This window comes from Ips typographus, linkage group LG3 (genome assembly GCF_016097725.1).
Source record: "Ips typographus isolate SLU linkage group LG3, UJ_Ityp_2.0, whole genome shotgun sequence".
Classification (NCBI taxonomy): Eukaryota; Metazoa; Arthropoda; class Insecta; order Coleoptera; family Curculionidae; genus Ips; species Ips typographus.
Window position 1 is genome coordinate 1,910,136 of NC_138424.1, and position 19,079 is coordinate 1,929,214.

The window sequence follows — 19,079 nt, forward strand, 5'->3', positions numbered from 1 at the left end:
TAAAAATTCATGAATCAAAAATGACAAAATTGGTCGTGTGACCCACAATAGAGAAAGGTGCCGAAAAATCTTAGTCACGTGATTTTTAAAGCTTTCTATAAAGTAATTGGGAAGCTTGTAAACAATTCTTAATTGAGACGTCTTATCACGTGATCTAAAAACAACAAAAAAAATTAGTACGTGGCTTAAAAGCTGTCAGCGGCAGTCACGTGACCTTAGAAACACGTTGTCAAAAAATCAACGTTCTCTAAAGGCCATGATTATGCAAGTTTCATCCCATTTAACCAAATCTCGTTTCCAAGATCCCCATAGTGGCTCTCCTTATTCTGGACACACTCTATTACCATCCATTGCTATAAGATTCTTCTTCATAAATTTTAAATGGTTTTAAATTATATTTTCTCAGTGGCAGGACAACTTCAAACATTTTAAAAATATACTAAATGTCCCGAATGTTATCTGGCAACAATTATGCTGTTGTTCATTTTACCGACATTTTATAGAGCTTTATAAAAAGTTTTTTGCTTTAAAAAATATTGTATTTATATTACAAACACCAGACCTAAATCCTGTAAAGTGTATTTTTCCCTTAGTGAATGGACACAGCCAACCATTTTTCCCGTTCCCCTTCTCGAAACTCCGGAAACCGAAGGCAAAAACAAAATGTAACAGAAAAGCGAAAACAAAAGCAAAATGTCGGCAGCGCCTGCCTCGATTTTAAAAACACATGTACGAGCCGATTCACATGCAAATGTTTTCCTCTGTTTATCAAGAGCGTCGAGACGCGTCCTAGTCGGTCGTCGCGGCGCTCTTTTGTGCTGCCGGAGTCATTTAGCTTTTCTTCGTCTTCCTCTCTTCATTTGTTTCTAGGCTGTCCCCTTTGGCTTTTGTTACCAAATTTCCCGTCGGCTTAAAGAAAACCCCCACGCCATTGTATCGTCTACTCATTTTTTCCCCTCCTTTTCAGAATAAAATTGCTGACGCATATCTGGTAAACGACACCCCGTAGACTAGGAAGCACTTTTAAAACGTCATGCCGTTCTTAACGTGGAAATACCTCCCCCGAGTCCCTTGATAAATTCGCGAGAAAGACGATACACAGTGACATTAAGGCAAAAGGGCTAAAATTTTAAGAAGGGCGGCTTTATATTCCTTCTAACATGGTAATGGCGAGGCATTTTATTTCCTTCCCCCCGCCCTCCACTGCACCCATCATCAGCGTAGAGGGTGCTCAAAAGGCTTAAGACAGAGCTCTCTGTAAAGACGGTGGTATTTTTCACGCGGGGGTGGAAATATAGCCCTTCTTAAAACCGTATTTGTTTCACTAAGGTATTGATTGGACTATGAAAGGGAGAATCCATTATTCCAGTGGTTAATATTATTACATACAGGAAGGACAATTATTTAGACTAGCAGCTGGACGTGAAAGTCCAGTTAAATAGGGTAGGTATTATTGTCCATTCTGGACTGGTCAAACCGGTTTATTTTGTAAAAAAAAGGGCTTGAAAGTCCAGTTAGGGTCACACTGGTCAAAGGTTTTTAAGTACAATAACACATTCATATGATAGAAAGTGCAGTTTGGCTAGAATACTGACGCAACAAATTGAAAATACAGAGCGTCTAATATGCTGGCAAAATTTGTTGAGGCTTTAAATTCAGTATGAAAATTTAGTAAAAATGCTTTTTAAGATACTCTATGTTAAACTTTAAGTAACGGAGAAGAAAGCGAAAATGAGAAATTATATGGATTGTGTGTCAATCATGTCCTCGAAATCTACTTCCTCCTATACAGTGTCTATACTCAAAAAGTAAAATAACCAAGTTATTTAAAATTATAGGCAAATTTGATTCAATTTGACTGTTCGGAAATTAATTGTGCTTATAGGATGCTGCAATAAACCAATTCTGTGAAATCCGCTTGTGACCACTTTTAGTAAAAATATCTACACTTAGATCATAAATACATTACTTCAGTCTGACTATCCAAAATAACAATTTAGGGTCAAACTTTAAACTGCAAAATGCCACCGTTCCAACACCCTTAATACTCACCTTAACATAGTCCATCCTCGTCTAATCAATGTAAAGCACAAGTCGTGAAAGCGAAACAAAATCCGCGTTGACCCTTTCTTGGACGTGTGACATATTCGAGACTTTTGGATTTTCGGGGGCCAGGTGCACTGTTAAAGGTACCGTGTGAGCCCTTATAATTTTTATTTTAAAGGGCCATAGTCAGTAGATTTTTATGAGCTGCGGCGATAAGGTCCTTTCTTATTATACAGTAACCGAGTGGTTTTTTTTTAACTCAAATTGATACGGGGTGTTGTGTTTTCAGTGCGTTTTAGTGGTGACAGATTCTGTACAAGCAATTTTATTTAAGAAGGTAACTGACTAAATTGATATTTGATTGTGACAGGTCAGATTCAAAATGTGTTTCAAATCACATGGTAGTTGGTGATTCGTGGTAGTAGAATCACCCTGTAACTCTCACAACAACCGGGTTTTGGATTATTAAAATTAAAACGTGTTTGTGTAATATATACAGGGCGTCTCGACATCGACAGTAAATGGCCAACGTTGTCCTAGTTTGCCATATTTCAAAAACATTTTGTTAGGCCAACTACAGGGTGTGTTAAAGTTTTAATCATGTTTATTTTTTCTTAACAGCTTTTTAGTTATGAAACTAAAATTTAGAACTTTTTTCGGTATTTTATTAATTATTGCTAACAGAAAATCGATTTTAGAAAAATTTGTTGTTTTATACTTTCTTTTGACTGAATTGTGAACATTCTTCCAAGGTGATAGTTCAACTAAAAACTAGTATACTAAAAAATATCTTTTGGTTTACTAACAACAATTCTAAAAACAAACAAAACCAATAACCAAAAAAACTTTGAAAAACAGGAGATTAACTATGTAATGCTATGAAATAGAAATAATACACTACAAAAAAAATACAGGAACAAAAAAGCAGAAAGGTAAGAAAACAGGAAATTAAAACAGGGAAACAATTAACTGCAGAAAGTAAGAAAAAAAGCATTAGAACAACAGCAAATAAAGCAATTTAAAAAATTAGAGAAGATGAAAAGGGAAAAAAGGATGAGAGGAAAATAATTTAACAAAATCATGAAAATATATGATTAAATTTTCACCACTATTTAAACTCATTTATTTTTTATATTTTTGAAAAAAATTTCACAAAACTATCAATTAAGGATAGTACATACTTTTTTCCATCGTATGATGCAGGGCTAATTGGCCCATATACGTCTGACGACACAATTTCCAAAACCGACTTTGCTTTTCTCTCTTCTGGCAATGATTTGTAGGATAAAGCAGTGTGCTTGTCTTTTTGACATATCTCAGATGTATCTATAGTTGCATGTTCCATCCGGCGAAGTCCTTATCTTCACATGTAACATTAGTTTGTAAGTGCCTGAATTTACTTGAAATTTCAGTATGTACAAATTTGCTAACTAACTAACCTATTTAAGGTTAGAAAGATTTGTCCTTCAGCAACCACTGTATGCCCTTTTTAATAGTCACTTTTTTGGTTTCCAAATGTAACACTTAGTTCTCATTTTCACCTTCAATTTTTCTCATTGACAATAAGTTTACAATCACATCTTCAATTTTGTTTTCCACTTTCTAAGTGCAACTGAAGACTTTTACCCAAAATGGCTTTACCAGTCTTTGCCACATTAACATCTTTGACATTTGATAAAAATTGTCTCACACAACTTGATGATTGGTTGCTCCACTGTCAATTACAAAGCTTATATTGTTATTTTCACTTACGGATGTTTCAGCATTCATTGGCAGTTGTAAAGGTGTTATAAAACAAACTTCATCATCTCCTTGCTCAGTTAAGTTCTAAGTTTTGGACAATCTACCTTTTTATGTGCTCTCCCTCAACAATTGTAGCACTCATACCAAAACTTATAAGGTTTAACAGTATTTTTATTACCATTTGATGCTATTTTTATTGTCTGTCTTCTTCCATCATATCTTCCTAAGAAAATATCATATCCATCAGGCATAGCTGCCAGAAGTTGAGATATCACTTCAGTTTCCTGTATTGTCCCACGACAGTAGTTTGCATAGTCCAACAAAATGGTGATTTCCCAGACTATTTCAAATTTCTTAATCGTCCCCATAGATTCCCCTAAAAGTGTCTATAATCTCCTTGGCAGTTGTTTTTTCTTTGAGTACTTCTGGCACATTGCCAGCTAGACAATTTACAATCAAGTTTTCACTCTTTTTGAAAGTTGCATATTCTAAAGGTTCATCTGGAGGAACTATGTTAGTCAAGTAAGAATAACATTCCGAATTCCCAGTAGGAGTAGTCTGCCATCAAACTGCTTAATTTCACCATTTGGTGCTCCCAACGACGTCATTTTAAAACACTTCCTTATAGACCCATTGCTGACGTCATCAAATGATCAAATAACCACTATTTACTTTTTCAGACAACATAACCTGTGATTTGTTGACCCTTTTGTAAATAGTTTTTGATGAAAAATAACTTAATTTAAATAGTTTTTTGGGACTTTAACAAATACAGTGTCACGAGGACTTGGTACAACAACTAACTTGACATGACACAGTAAATAGTTAACTTATAAACTAATAAAACGTTCATATACAATTACAACACAATTTTCATCAACATATTCAATTGTTTCCACTTATAGTGCCAAACAAGGCTAAAACAGCCATGAGTGACAGTGATGAGGATATGTGATAGGAGAGAGTAAACAAAAGGTAAAAAACTAAATTACTATCAATCCAATTGTGTCAACTTTTTACGAAAAACAATTTTTTTAATTAAAAGTAAACTAGAAATTTTAAGTTTTAATAAGACTCCGGTCCGCCATTAAAAATATAAGAACAAAATCAATACGGACCCGCGAACAATCCCCCAAAGGAGGACCGGGAGAGAGGTGCACGGTGAGAAGGGGGTGGCGGGAGGTCGCGCGGCGAGGAGGGGGTGAGAGAGCCCCGGAGGCGACTCGCTCGCCCCCCGAAGTAAAAACGAGGGTGGAAATAAGAGGGCAAAAAGAAGGCGGCCATGGAAATTAAAGACAAAAGGGAAACGAAATTGCGTCGACGGAAAAAGCTGGGAAAGAAGAAGGGTGGAGGATTTAGTACGCGTCCCCATGTCTCGTTCGTTCCTTATTTAATATCCCTTATTAACATATCACTTACTTAAATAACAAAAATTCGTAAAGTTGAACAAAATTTTCATTAAAAATAATACAACAGTGAGTGGGTTTGAAGCCCCTGACTATAAAATACAAGGCGATACAAATTGGGGGGAGTAAAAAGAGTTCTAAGATGGCCGACGCTCTCTCGCGCTTTCGTTTTGAATTATTTCAAGAATTATATAAAGCTTTTAGATTGCGAAATACCTTGCCATTCTCGCATTTTAATTAAATTTATCTAAACGAGCTCGAGGGGTCGAACGATGGAGAAGGGAGCATTATTTCGTCGCTATCTCGATTCAGGAAACAAAATCAGTTTGACCCCAAATCTAAAAAAACTAAATTTTCTACACCCTGTATATACAAACAAAATTATATTCAAATTTCCTGTCATCATCGACATAATATTTAATATCAATCCGAATCAAATTAATAACGAATTCTCACAGTATATTATTCTAGGCAATATCCCCGATTAATTAGTCCGTGTAATATTTAATATTGACACTTTTCGGTATTAATTAAATAAATATTGTAATTTATAGGCGGACAAGCTAATATCCAGTTCTCTCTACAATTTAAAATGCAGTAATAACCGTTACACACGCACATGTAATAACTGTCCTTTTTTATTAACATTGACACAAGTTTGTATTTTATAACAATAATTGTTTAAAATAGTAAATAAATATTCTACACTTTTCTCGTTATTATGATAGTTTAGTTTGGCTTTTTTTAAGTTTTTGTCCATCCTGTATGCATATTAAAAAACGTAAATTAACAAAGTTTAATTTATACAGGGTGATTATACAGTCTAAAACTCGACTGTTTTGACAGTGGCTTATTATGCCAATTTACATCAGTCTTTTACACGCTGTATTACAAAACTGGTAAAATTTTGAAATCTGATTTTTTCGATTTTTTTTACTATAACAATCGAAAAGTTTCTTTTTTTTGTCAATTACAAGAAAGTTTGATATATCCATTGGAAACCCTTACAAAATCCTTTTTTGACTACTCAGTACGGTTACACTTTGCTAGAGTTGATGAAATTTGCAAAACGCAGAAAAGATAGTAAACATTATTATTACTTAACATAAAGAAACAGTGAAAATTGTGATTTTTGACTTTGAATTCTTGTAAAATTATCAAAATTTATAAGAAATTACCAAAAAAATAAAATTTGCACCAACCTACTTAGGTTAGATCAGGTTAAATTGAGTTTTGAATGTGACAAGAACAAGTTGGTTTTTAGTTTTTGGCAAGTATTGAACTTGTCGGAAAGTTAAATTGACATTTTTGGCAATCTTATTAACATTTGATTTCTGGCAACATAATTAACATTCATAAGAAATTAAAGAAAAGTTAAGACTTGAACCAACCTATTTAAGGTTATGTTAGGTAAGGCTAAGTAGAGTTTTGAACAGCCAGAGCCAACCTTAGACTAAATTTTTCTTAACATTTAAACAATATCAGGTTTAAGAAAGTCTCAAATAAATATTTGAACAGTAGAATAAATAATCAAAAGAGTTATTTTGGAATTATAATTAGAAAAAAAAACTTGCACCAACCTATTCAGGGTTGAATTAGACTAAGTTGAGTTCTGAATGTGACAAATATAAAGTAAAATGCCACAGTCAAAACCAACCTTAGACTAAATTATTGTCGTTAACATGGTGTAAATGACCATTTAAATGTAAAATGTAAGCTCATATAGATCATTTTGAAGCTCAGATGTATAGTTTCATTGGACTTTCAGCTACTTTTTTCATTGTTATTAGTAATTTAGTGATACGCCACTGAATCTCGTTACAGGCAATAAAACTTAGTAAGTAGAAAGTTTAAATTGGCGTTTCTTCCATCCGCGCTCAAAGAACCGTTCTCGTTTTATACGCCGATGGTAATTTATAATGAATAAAATTTGAATTCGACTTAATTGCGAGACGTGATGGATTTTCTTGGGGGATGGCGGACATTTTCTTCCCCCCCGTTTCAAAAGGGGTTGAATATATTTTATAAATTATGTTGTAATAACAGTGCCGTGCTGAAGGTTTTCTTAAACTTTAGTTCATAACCCACTTACTTCAATTCCAAAAATTTTACTATCGAGGATAATCCATTTTGAGGGAGACGTATATTCCTCCTCAAATTGCATCGCTGGAGTCCTCTAGACACATTAAAGAAAACTTTATAACTGTCGTTAGAAATAGTACTCTTTTATAACTTATTTGCATTTTGGGGAAAGTTTTCGAGTTTAAGCTGATCACCTAAATTGGATAAGCGTTTTTAAACTTCCACCAGGGAAGAACTTTTCTAGGCAACAACAAATAAATTCAGAAGGGGAGGGTTTTTTTGGGTAATTTTTAAGGGCCGAGGTAAAAAGGGTTTGAGGGATATTAATAATAAATTCGGGGGTGTGGGAAGCGAGGGGCGAGTCGAAAGAGGGAAAAGATGTCTGTTTTTGAGCTGCTTAAAAATCTAATTAGAGGGTCGTTACGTTATGGCTGTCTACCTTCCAGAAATATGTATTATTATCATTGGATTTTACAACAGGAAATACGGAGAAGGTTTGAAAAAATGGCGGATTTATAATTTATTACCATTAGCGTGACAGTTAATTGTAGAGGATGGTAATTTAAACCACAAATATTCATAATGACACTATCAATTATTGTTTAATAAATTCTAGAATGTTTTAATTTTCACTAGTATTTCAAATTTGTATTCTGTGTTTTTCGTCGTGGGACACTTTGTTTAGTCACGTGACTTAAATAATTGTCCAAGAACTATTCAAAATTTTTAAGCCAAAATTTGATTACAGCGTTGCCAAAGCTATCCCGATCTGGGTAGATCTACGTCATTTCCAATAACTTTACCCTGCACGCTTCTTCTATCAAAATCTACCCAGTTATTAAATGGAACAATCAAAAAACAAAAAAAAAAAACAAATAATATTGCTTTTTTGCGTTCTTTACAAAATGCGCCGATAAATATGATGTACCACACTCCGACTTCGACCAATAGCAATGTTGCCACGTCTACCGTTAAAACGGTATATCTACCGTTTTTGTAGTTGTTCCTTCTACCATTCTCTTGTTTTTTTGTATATAATCTACCGTTTTTAATTAAGGTTTTGCCATTACATTGGTTGTGAAACTGTTCATATACTTTTTCAGTTTATTGAATAGGAAATTTAATAAGAAATGTAAAAATGCGCTTAAAACAGTCATTTTCTTACTCCAAATTATTCTCTAAAACCACGTGATGTCTGTCACTATTGTCAGATTAAAATTTTACTAGAATTTGCAGGAATTACATTTTAACAAATTTTTTGAAACAAGACGATTTTTTGGGACACACCATGCTTTGACCCTAAATTACTTCCTTATTTGACAAGTTACGTCAAAATGTCATCGAAAGCAAAAGATAGAGCAGATTTCAAGCTTTCTAAAAATGTGCCCCCATGAGCTGATTGATAACACCGTTTGGCCGCTAGAGGGCATCAAATTTTCTTTACCATAATATCACATATTATATTGTAAATATTTTTTAGTCAGATTTCATGTCTCTTAATCCGGCCGAGTTCCTGGCAAAGAAATTTTACACAATTAACACAGACAGTTAAAATGTTAAATTTTAGATCTAACTCTGTTAGTTTTTGAGATATCAAAAAACCGACTGCACCAGAGTCTTTTCCGGGAAATTTTAACATGAAATGACACCGAGACGTCAACTGTAACTTGACAAATAAAAAAGTTGTATTTTTTGACAGTTCGATGCGGCCATTTTGAATTTTCTGTCAAAATATTGACTTGCATCTCATTTTAAAGCAAATTTCATGTAGTTTTTAAGAAATTACTGACAAAATGGCGTCCGAGGCCACCATTTTGATATTTCCGTTAAAATATTGACTTGTACCTCATTTTAAACGAAATTTCACATAGTTTCCAGAAATGACAGACAAAATGGCGTCCCAGGCCGCCATTTTGAATTTTTTGTCGAAATATTGACTTGCACCTCATTTTAAAGCAAATTTCATGCAGTTTTTAAGAAATGACAGACAAAATGGCGTCCGAGGCCACCATTTTAATATTTCTGTTAAAATATTGACTTGTACCTCATTTTAAACGAAATTTCACATAGTTTCCAGAAATGACAGACAAAATGGCGTCCCAAGCCGCCATTTTGAATGTTCTGTCAAAATATTGACTTGCACTTCATTTTAAAGGAAATTTCATGTAGTTTCAAGAAATGACAGACAAAATGGCGTCCGAGGCCGCCATTTTGAATTTTCTGTCAAAATATTGACTTGCACTTTTCTGAGATTTAACAGTAATTTTGACAATTGTCACTTCATAATCTAGCTAAATAATCTTCTGAAATCACGTGACAACTGTCAATAACGTCAAAACTGTCAAACCATGCTCAAAAGTTGCAAAAATCAGGGTTTAGAAGCGTTTTCTTGCAGTATTTGGTATAAAACGTGTTTCTGAGATTTATGACAGTTAGTTTGACAATTGACACGTGACCTTCTAGCTAAATAGTGCTCTACAACCCACGTGACATCTGTCAATAACGTCAAAACTGTCAAACCATGCTCAAGAGTTGCAAAAATCAGGGTTTAGAAGCGTTTTCTTGCAGTAGTTGGTATAAAACGTGTTTCTGAGGTTTATGACAGTTATTTTGATAATTGTCACGTGACCTTCTAGCTAAATAGTGCTCTACAATCGCGTGACAATTGTCACTAACGTCAAAACTGTCAAACCATGCTCTAAAGTTGCAAAAATCAGGATTTAGAAACGTTTTATTTTAGTATTCGATATAAAGAGTTTGTTTTTGAGATTTATGATTTTGACAATGGTCACGTGACTGTTCAGCTAAATTATCCTTTAAAACGACATGATCTAACAATTATTATTAAAAAAAAAATCTGTAATTTTGAAGTATGGTTTTTATATTATTTATAGTAACAATCAATTATTAAAATTTTTGACAACTATTAAAAGACCCTGTGTAATAATGTAAAATAAATCAATTTGTTTTAATCCACCGTTTTTTGACTGATTATTCTAATACTATCAATTTTTGAATCCACCCCGAACAAAAAAATACGTTTGGCAACACTGGTTGGGCCTACTACCAAAGAAGTTCTGACAATAGAACGAAAACGCTTCTTTAGAGCACTAGTGCCTTAAACGCTATTTTTAATAGTTCAGTAGCGTGTTAAAAGTTGAATTTTCAATCCGTTTGTAGAAAAAGTTAATTATTGAAAAAAACTGGTGATATAAAATAGACCATTGAGATGCGCCCAGAGCATTAATTAGGAAGGCGTAAAGTTCTAAGTAACTCGACGGCGCACAAAATAAATAAAGTTTCGACTTCTTTGGTTGAAATTTTCGCTCGGGCCGAAACCGTGCCGTGAGGGAAATTTCTAATTTTAACAAATATTCATTCATTTCAATTAAATTTTAATCAGCCCCACTGCGAGTTTCCAATTAAACTCTTAAAATAATAATTAAGTTTTTTTTTAACTTTCTGCCAATTTCCTCCCGAATTTCCGGAACGGTAATTGAAAAGAAATTTTACGAGTATGAGGTTTTTGAGTTGCCCGGACACTTGATAGCTTTAGGTGTGTTTTTTTGGGGTTGCCTGGGTTTGTCTAGTATCGGGTTGCTTTTTCTACACCGCGCCCTTTCTAAAAGCGATAAATTTCATTAATTTCATTAAACTAAACGGATAAAAACCCTTTCTTAGCGGTTGATATCAACGGAACGACGACGACGATGGGGGTTGCCTAATTGAAAATCGATGCGCCCCAAATGTTGCTCTACGGTTTAGGTTTTATTCTTCCAACGACGTCTTATTACTTTACCAAAGAAGGGGGACACTGTAAATTGCTTTATTTTTTGCCTCTTAATAAAATTTGCAACCGTAATAAATTCGAGTGGCAAAATTCGGTAAAATAACAGAGAAGAGAAACTTGAGAGAGTGTGTGTGTGTGTTTTATCAGAGATAGCACCAATTGGGTAAGTTCGTCCCTTCAGGCCAATTTTAAATTGGTAGCTTCAACTTTATATTACTTTACTTATCTAAATTGAACCGATATTACTTCGTTGCCAAAGGTTTTATAACTTTATTATCATAATTTTCTTGGCTGAACCTACTTCTTATCCCTCACATCTTTTGAGCACACCAATCATTTTGTTGTTTAACTTAAAACTCGTTTTTCAATATACAGGGAGAATCAAATAATACTTTTTGTAAAATAAATAATAAAAGCAACCAACCTTTGACATCTAAGATTTTTTTCATCCTCTTTTTTGGTTTTTATATTGGTTTTGTGCATATTTACTGCTATTTTTGATAAACAAGCTTTTCAAGTTTTTAAAAATAAACTAAACTAATAACTGCTTTGACAAAAAAATCGAGTTTTGACGTCATTTTATTGGTTCTATAACGTTGCATAGTGGGCCATTGAGCCCTAAGTGGTAATAATGACTTTTGCTATATTGAGATATTGAAGAATTCTGAACGACAAAAACATGTAACATGTATAAGTACTGACAAAAAAAATTCTAAATGCCCCTGAAAAAGTCTAAAAAAATATAAAAACATTCCAAAACACTATAGAAGCTCTAAAATGCCTTGCAAAAGCTTAGCAGCAGCCTAGAAGCTTCCAAAAGCTTTCCAATTTATCTAGCAGCTCTTAATAAATTTCAAGACAGTCTAAAAGCTTCCGTATGCTTCTAGAACAACTTCAAATGCCTTAAAGGCAGTTCAGAACCTTCAAGGCTCTTTAAACTGTCCAAACACCTTCCAAATGCTACTAAACGAGTCTAAAAAGGTTTTAAAACACTTCAGAAACTCCAAAATGCTTCTCAAGCAGTCTAACGCCTTCCAAAACAGTCTAGAAGCTTCCAAAAACTTTTAGATCACTCTGAATAAGACTCCTAAATAATCTTCAACTTGTCCAAAATTTTCAAGGCAGTCTAAAAGCTTCTGGAGCAGTTTAAAAGCTTCCAAAATTTCAAATTAAAATGTCTTAAAAGCAGTCCAGAACCTTTAACGCTCCTAGAGTAGTCGAAAAAGATTTCAAAACACTACAGAAACTACAAAATGCTTCTAAAGTAATTGAAAGTCTTCTAGAAGCTTCCAAAAGCATTTAGAACAGTCTAAAAGATTTCAAATGCTTTTCAACTAGTCTAGAAGCTCCCAGAAGATATCGCAACAGTCTAGAAGCTTCTAAAAGCATTTAGAGCTGTCTAAAAGATTCCAAATGCTTTTCAACTAGTCTAGACGATATCAAAATAGACTAGAAGCTCCCAAAAAATTCTAGAACCGTGTAAGAATTTCTAAATGCCTCTAGAGCATTGCATAACGTTCAATATGTTTCTCAAAAGTTTTCAAAATAGTCCAAAATCACAAGTTGAACTTAAAAAAAGTAAAAAGATTTTTACTTACTTTCTTAAGGCTTTTTTACAGATTTGTATGCTTTTTTGAGAAAACAGATTTTGCTTTTTATTCCGCACTTTACACATATTATTTACAATACACTCGTATTATAATTAGCTATTACCGCATTAGTGCGGACTAGACTCATTTCTTTGATGATCGTACTGATCGTAGATAAAATATTGTACATTACTTGTGTGGTATGGCAATTTAATGAATTCGTGAGCTTACCACAACTCGGTTTACAACCTTCTCGTGGCTAAAAAAGCTCATACTACACTAGTAACGTAAATAACGATTAAATGTGTTTTTCTCGAATTTGTTAAATTTTAACTAGCTTTGTAAAGTTCTTTATTAACATAAAATGGAAGCCATATATTTTAAGAGTGAATAAGAAATATCGTGGGACCTCGGCAGCCGAGCAAAGTTGCCAACGCAAGAAAGTTAAATAACTAAATAAGTTCGCGCAACGGCAAGACAGAGGGCCCACGATTCATTTTAATTTTAAATTACCTCCCGTATACCCGGTTTTGAAAATGTTAACTTTTACGAGAGAAATATAGAGTTTATATTTTCCTGTTCGGCTTATAATTAGGTGGAGTTAAAGTTAGGCAAACGAACTTCTAGGCAACTTTAAAAACCTTTGAATGGCTCAGAAAATGCGAAAAGTTGAATTTGAAATCCGATTACACCATTTTCAAAAGATAAAAAAGTTCTAATAAAAAAATGAGATTTTAAAATGTTTCAAAAGTTCAATAAAGACGGTTTTGAAAAATTTTTGTGTGAATATTTTTTGGATTTTTTGAATTTTAACAATTTCTTGAACTTAAACAATTACACAATTCAATGTATACACCGAAACTCAAAGTAATGTAGGATGACATCACAGTTACAAAAAAAACATTTAACCGGAAGTAGATGTCTTATTTTATATGAAACACCCTGTATGTTATTGTATTTTTGAATAGTCCTATCAATTTCAAATATTTTTCATGTATCATCATAACCTATATCTATCTGCAACGGTTTTCGAAATATTAACGTTTGAAAAATGACATTTTCAGTTTAGGGAGTGTCATACCTCCTAATCTGAATAAGATGAAAATTTGACAAATGTCAAGTTTTTTACTGATTTTTGACACCTGTCAAAATTAAAAATATTACCAAATGATAGACCAGCGGTTTGGCTCTATCTCATTCTGGTTAGTTCATTCTGGTGTCATTTTTCAGACGTCAATATCTCGAAAACAGTTGTAGATAGATATAGGTTATGATACATGAAAAATATTTGAAATCGATAGGAAAATTCAAAAATACAATAATATACAGGGTGTTTCAATTAAAAGCAAAATAAGCAAGTTGACATCAACTTCCGGTTAAACCGGAAGTGAGAGAAAGATGAAAATATTTTTACAACATTGCACTCATCAAAGTTTTTTTAATTCCAAAATTTCAAATTTCTCTTAATATTGAATACTAGTAAATTTTTGATGAACGGTTTTGGTGGCTAACCCTGTATACAGGGTGAATCAGTTTATATATATTCTTATAAACATAGTCAGTAACCTCTTTCTGTATAAAATACAGGGTGTCAAACTTTGGAATTTGTCTTATTTTTTTCCACACAGTTTCTACAATTTTTGTAATATACTATTAATAAAATTTTCTGCATTATTGAGATATTTTTTGCTGGATTGCTCTTTAAACACGTGTGTGGTAAAAGGTGTTTGTTTACGGTTAGCGGCCATTTTTAACTGCGTTATTACCGGGCCTGATAAGAGTAGATAGCAAAGTCTTCCAGGCAGTTGTTAAGTTTTACAGCCCCGTTCTCGGGGATATAAGAGACGTTTATGCCCCGGGCAAACCGTAAAAATATGCTAATAAGGCCCCGCGAATCGGTGAAAATAACGACATAGAGAGGGAGGCCCGTTTTGTGTAACTTTATATATCTTTTTTAGTGCCCTCTTAAGACGCTTTACGACTTATTACCGGGTAGTTTGAACCCCTTAAAAACTTTCTCTTTTCCCACATATTATATGACTTATTTTCTGCAATTTAAAAAAAAAATAATTAGGGGTTAACTAACCAAAAACTCAATCCAGGGGGGATCCTTCAAAGTGATACATCCACATTGAAATATCAAATTATGAACTAACCCAATTTTGGGGGTTTACGTACGCGATCTTGCGGCTTTGGGGGAGGTCAGGGCGCGTTTTGGGGGATATAAGGGAGCACGCAACTAGTAAGAAGTTTCCGCCAAAATGAGGATAGTTAAATGTAAAATTTTTAGACAACACTGTACGTTTTATTGCGAGACGTAAAAATGTGAAACAATCAGGTTTCATTGTGCCCAAAATGTACTAAGTTGCATTAAAACTTGGTTGAAAGACGAGGTATTAAATTTCTGCGACAAAATATGCTAACAGCAACCGAAAAAGGGCAACAAAAACCGGGAAACCCGGCAGCTTTCAATTAAAAACTTTAATGAAACCGGGAGAAATATAAAATCTGAAACTAGACGAGAGCGGCATAAAAAGTTATGAGTTACGCTACAGAAATTTGCTGTTAGAAAGCAGTTTTTTTCAATTTGCCGCTACCTTAATTACAAGAATGAAACCGTCTCAAATAATACAAAAGTAAATTTGTATTTCTACCTTAAATAAACACCAATTATTAGTATTTTTTGTTGCGCACACTCTACCAACCCTCTAAAGGTTTTGAGTAATATCCTCCTTTAATGGAAGACTCCAAAGGGTCGTTTAATTTCGCCATTAATAAGTCTTTACATCGAAAACGAAGGAAAGTTTTTCGCTTATCCCTTAGAAGAAGAATCGGGAGAGAAGTACAAAACGAAAATTAATGGAAGGCCCGATGAATAATGGAGCTGGTGCAATTAACAAAGGCAGGGGAGCCTACTGAAAAACAACTTATTATTATTAACGCCTGCGCTAAGATCAAAGCTCATTTGTAGGCTTTAAGTTATTATGAGAAATCAGTTTACATATTTCAGAAAGTATAAAAAAATTTGTTTATTTATTCCTGAAAGACTTGACTGACATCAAATTTTTTAAGTAAAAATGTGAATTTTGTAATATTGCCTAAATTACCGGTACTGCTAAACTCAAAATACTGTATTTCTGGCAGTTCAAATTTTGACTTTTTTCACTGACTATACGATAGTTTTGCAGTGTTTTCTTAGATTTTTGGATTGAAAATTTAATGAAGATTCCAAAAATGTATTTAAAACAACCATTTTTTTACTCCAAGTATGTTTTACAAGAGATTTTGTCCCCGACTGTCCTTTAAACCCTGTACAGATTTCAGACCACAATTTCAACTGATTTAAATATTTGTTGCACCAAACCAGTTTTTGTTAAATAACTCACAAACGGTGAAAGTTACAAAAAGTTTGCAAGAGACCAAAATGTTCCTAATTAACTCCTTAACTAAGCACCGTAAGTTTGCAGGACCGTTTTTGCCTCTAGTTTACAGGGTGTGGAAGAACATTATAGTGGTTCACTATTTTTGACACCCTGTACGCAATTTTTAAGATATAATTGTTTACCATACACCACGAGAAAGAGGAGCTCAAAACGGTTCTTTTAAGTGTTTAAACCACCTTGAACTCCCAAAAATAACTGAGTTACAGGATATTCAAATTTCAAACAACAATTTCAACTGGTTTAAAAATTTGTTGCATCAAACTAGTTTTTGCTAAATAACTCACAAACGGTGAAAGTTATGAAAAATTTGAAAGAGAGCAAAAATGTTCATAAAGAGCTGCCAACTCATCCCTGGAAGTTTCACGGTCGGTAAGTGCCGCTACTATACAGGGGGTCTAGAAAAAGTGTAGCAATTGAGATTTTTTGGCCATCCTGTACGTAATTTTTAAGATAGATTTTTTTGCTTTACACTACTAGAGGAGCTCAAGGCGGTTAATTTGAGTAGTCCAACTTCCCTGATCTCACAAAAATAACCGAATTACAGGGTGTGACACTTTTAAACCATAATTTTAACTGATTTGAAAATTTGTTGCATCAAACCAGTTTTTGCTAAATAACAGAAACAGTGAAAGTTACGAAAAATTTGTAAGAATTTTTTGAGAATAATTTCCGAAATATGTTTAAGGACAGCTTAGGATTAGTTTTGCCTGTGACATTTTGCATTATTTCCGTCACATTCTATAATTGAATATTGAATGACACAAAACATCCCTTAAAATATTCTTTAGTGTACTTCACATAAGAAATAGGGACAAACATCCCCCTCTCACCCCCCACCACTCAAGTGGTCGGTAGAGGGGTGTGTTTTAAAAATCCCCCTCCAAAGCGGTCCAAAAAGCGAATAAAAGAAGTACGCCTAATATCCCTTGGCGAATAGCAACACTTCGCCCTTTTCTACCCCTCTTTTTACCTTCTTTCGAGCCGGCGTTGAGTCTCCCTTTGGCGTGCGTCCGTCTCTCTCGCACTCGCACATTCTTTCGCTCAAGTATTGATATTTCTTTCTGGAATTGGCCGATTTCTTTCTGACGTTTCCAGGACTTGGGAAATTTTCATTGGGGCCGCGGCAACGGCGCAATAGCGTAAAAGGTGAAACACTCCCCCCCGCGCGATTTTTTTCCAACCGGTTTTTTTGTTGTTTTGGCTAGTTTGCGATTGGTCAGACCTGGGATTTTTCCCGGATAAAAATCGGCGATTTGTAGGCCAGATAGAGTAGTCCGAGTCTGCGGTTGGCCGGGAAATGGACGATTTTGTTGTTTTTCTTCGGTTTTCATTCGCCAGATCCTGATGTTTACTTGCTATTTGAAAGCTTTACAGCCCGTAGACGGACTACTTATTTTGTACATCGCCGAAGCCCACATTAATTAAATATGTAATTAATCTTCTCTAAATATTCATTACAATCAGCTTTGCTTTTAAACAAAATTAAAATTATAAATATTTTATTAAATTTCTTAGTATTAACCTTCTGAAGATAAAAATTCTCCATTAAAATGGATTTTTAGTTGGTTGGTCATATTAATTTATTCCCGCTTGAGTTTGCTTTTAGTTTTCAAGCAAATTTGAATCGAAATTACATTAATTTGATTCTTTGAGTTTTCTGGATGTGAAGAAACTTGGAAAATTAAAGTATTTAATCCTGGGTGTCTTAAGGGCCAGTTGTTAACTTTTATAGTCAGCTGAAAATTCTAAAAAAGTGCTAAAAGTACTGGTTTCTAAAATTTCTTATTCTGTATAAATTAAAAATTAGTAAAGTTTATTTTAGTTTGCAAAGCATTTTTGGAAGCAAATTTGAACCAAAATGAAATTTTTTTCTAATTAAAGCTTTTATTTAAATCTGAATAGTTAGAGTATTTACTGTAGTATTTAAATCTGGCGAAAAGCTATACAGGGTGAATCAACCAGAGAGAAAAAGTGGGTAAAAAATAGAGCACAGTTTATTACCATAAAATAAAGTACCAGGTAAAAATAGAGCAAAAGGATTTCTATTACTACTACTACTACTCTAAATTACTCTGTTTCACTTTAAATATACAAAATGTTTTCTAATAATAATTGTTTCAAAAAAATCATTTCAAAAATTAGATGACAGAAGTTTCAGTGGCGTTCCAAACTAAACGAGTTAAAAATAACAATTTTTTAGATGGAATTTCCCACTACTTAGATTTTAGTAGTTGAATTAAATATTATATCGCTATTTAGGAAATATCCTCTATATTATTTTGACGACAAATTTAAATTCTATTTTCACAGAAAATCACCTTTTTTGAATTAAACGAGACTAACAAAGTATTTAACTTTGCAGGACTTGGAGAGGGGTGGAGGGAGCACCTCCTGAAAAAGCCCGATAAGCAAGAAGAGCCGAGAATAGCCGGACGCAAGAAGAAAAGTGGGAAAAATCGATAAATCCCGGAGAAATTTATTTACAATTTAAATTTCCAGACCTGCGAGGGCAGCGAAAGCTGGAGGAAGAAAAGAATAAGGAGCGCCTATGTTGTGTATATAAATCAAACAGGCCGTAGTATCTTTTTCATTATTTTTAGGATTTTATATTAAAAACTTTGAGAAGTTTTTTCTTGTTGTTTTACTGCCTTTCCTACTTAAATCCATTGTAACAAACTGATGGAAGTTCCCCAAAAAACAACGTAATCCGAAACGTTTCTCCATGGAGGGACTGAGAAAAAAAAGGAGAAGAAAGATGGCCGCTGGCACCGCAGACGAGTGACAAATTAAGATGGCTGCGATTCGGGACGTCTTAATCTTAATTCTAAGATAAATTGCCGCCAGAAAATACTTTCATTAATCTGGATCAAGCTATCTGGATAGCATCTTAGATGAGGGAGGTGGAACTCCGACTTTATTGGACGAGGTCGATGCCATTTCACATTTTTTTTACTTCTTCACTTCCCCACTTATGTCATTT

At 33.8% G+C, this 19,079-nt stretch overlaps 1 long non-coding RNA gene across 2 annotated transcripts in view; it reads left to right on the top strand.

Annotated features, from left to right (window-relative positions):
• The window catches only part of LOC145726754 (uncharacterized), a 34,991-nt gene extending 16,264 nt beyond the window's left edge, over positions 1-18,727 (top strand). The window contains exons 2-3 of one of the 2 annotated variants that reach the window (XR_014177656.1): positions 18,462-18,545; positions 18,599-18,727. This is a non-coding gene — a long non-coding RNA (uncharacterized LOC145726754). Of the gene's footprint in view, positions 1-2,135; positions 2,384-18,461 lie in introns of those variants that run through there. The other variant, XR_014177657.1, reaches the window with a different exon arrangement.
• Positions 18,728-19,079: the final 352 nt, after the last annotated feature.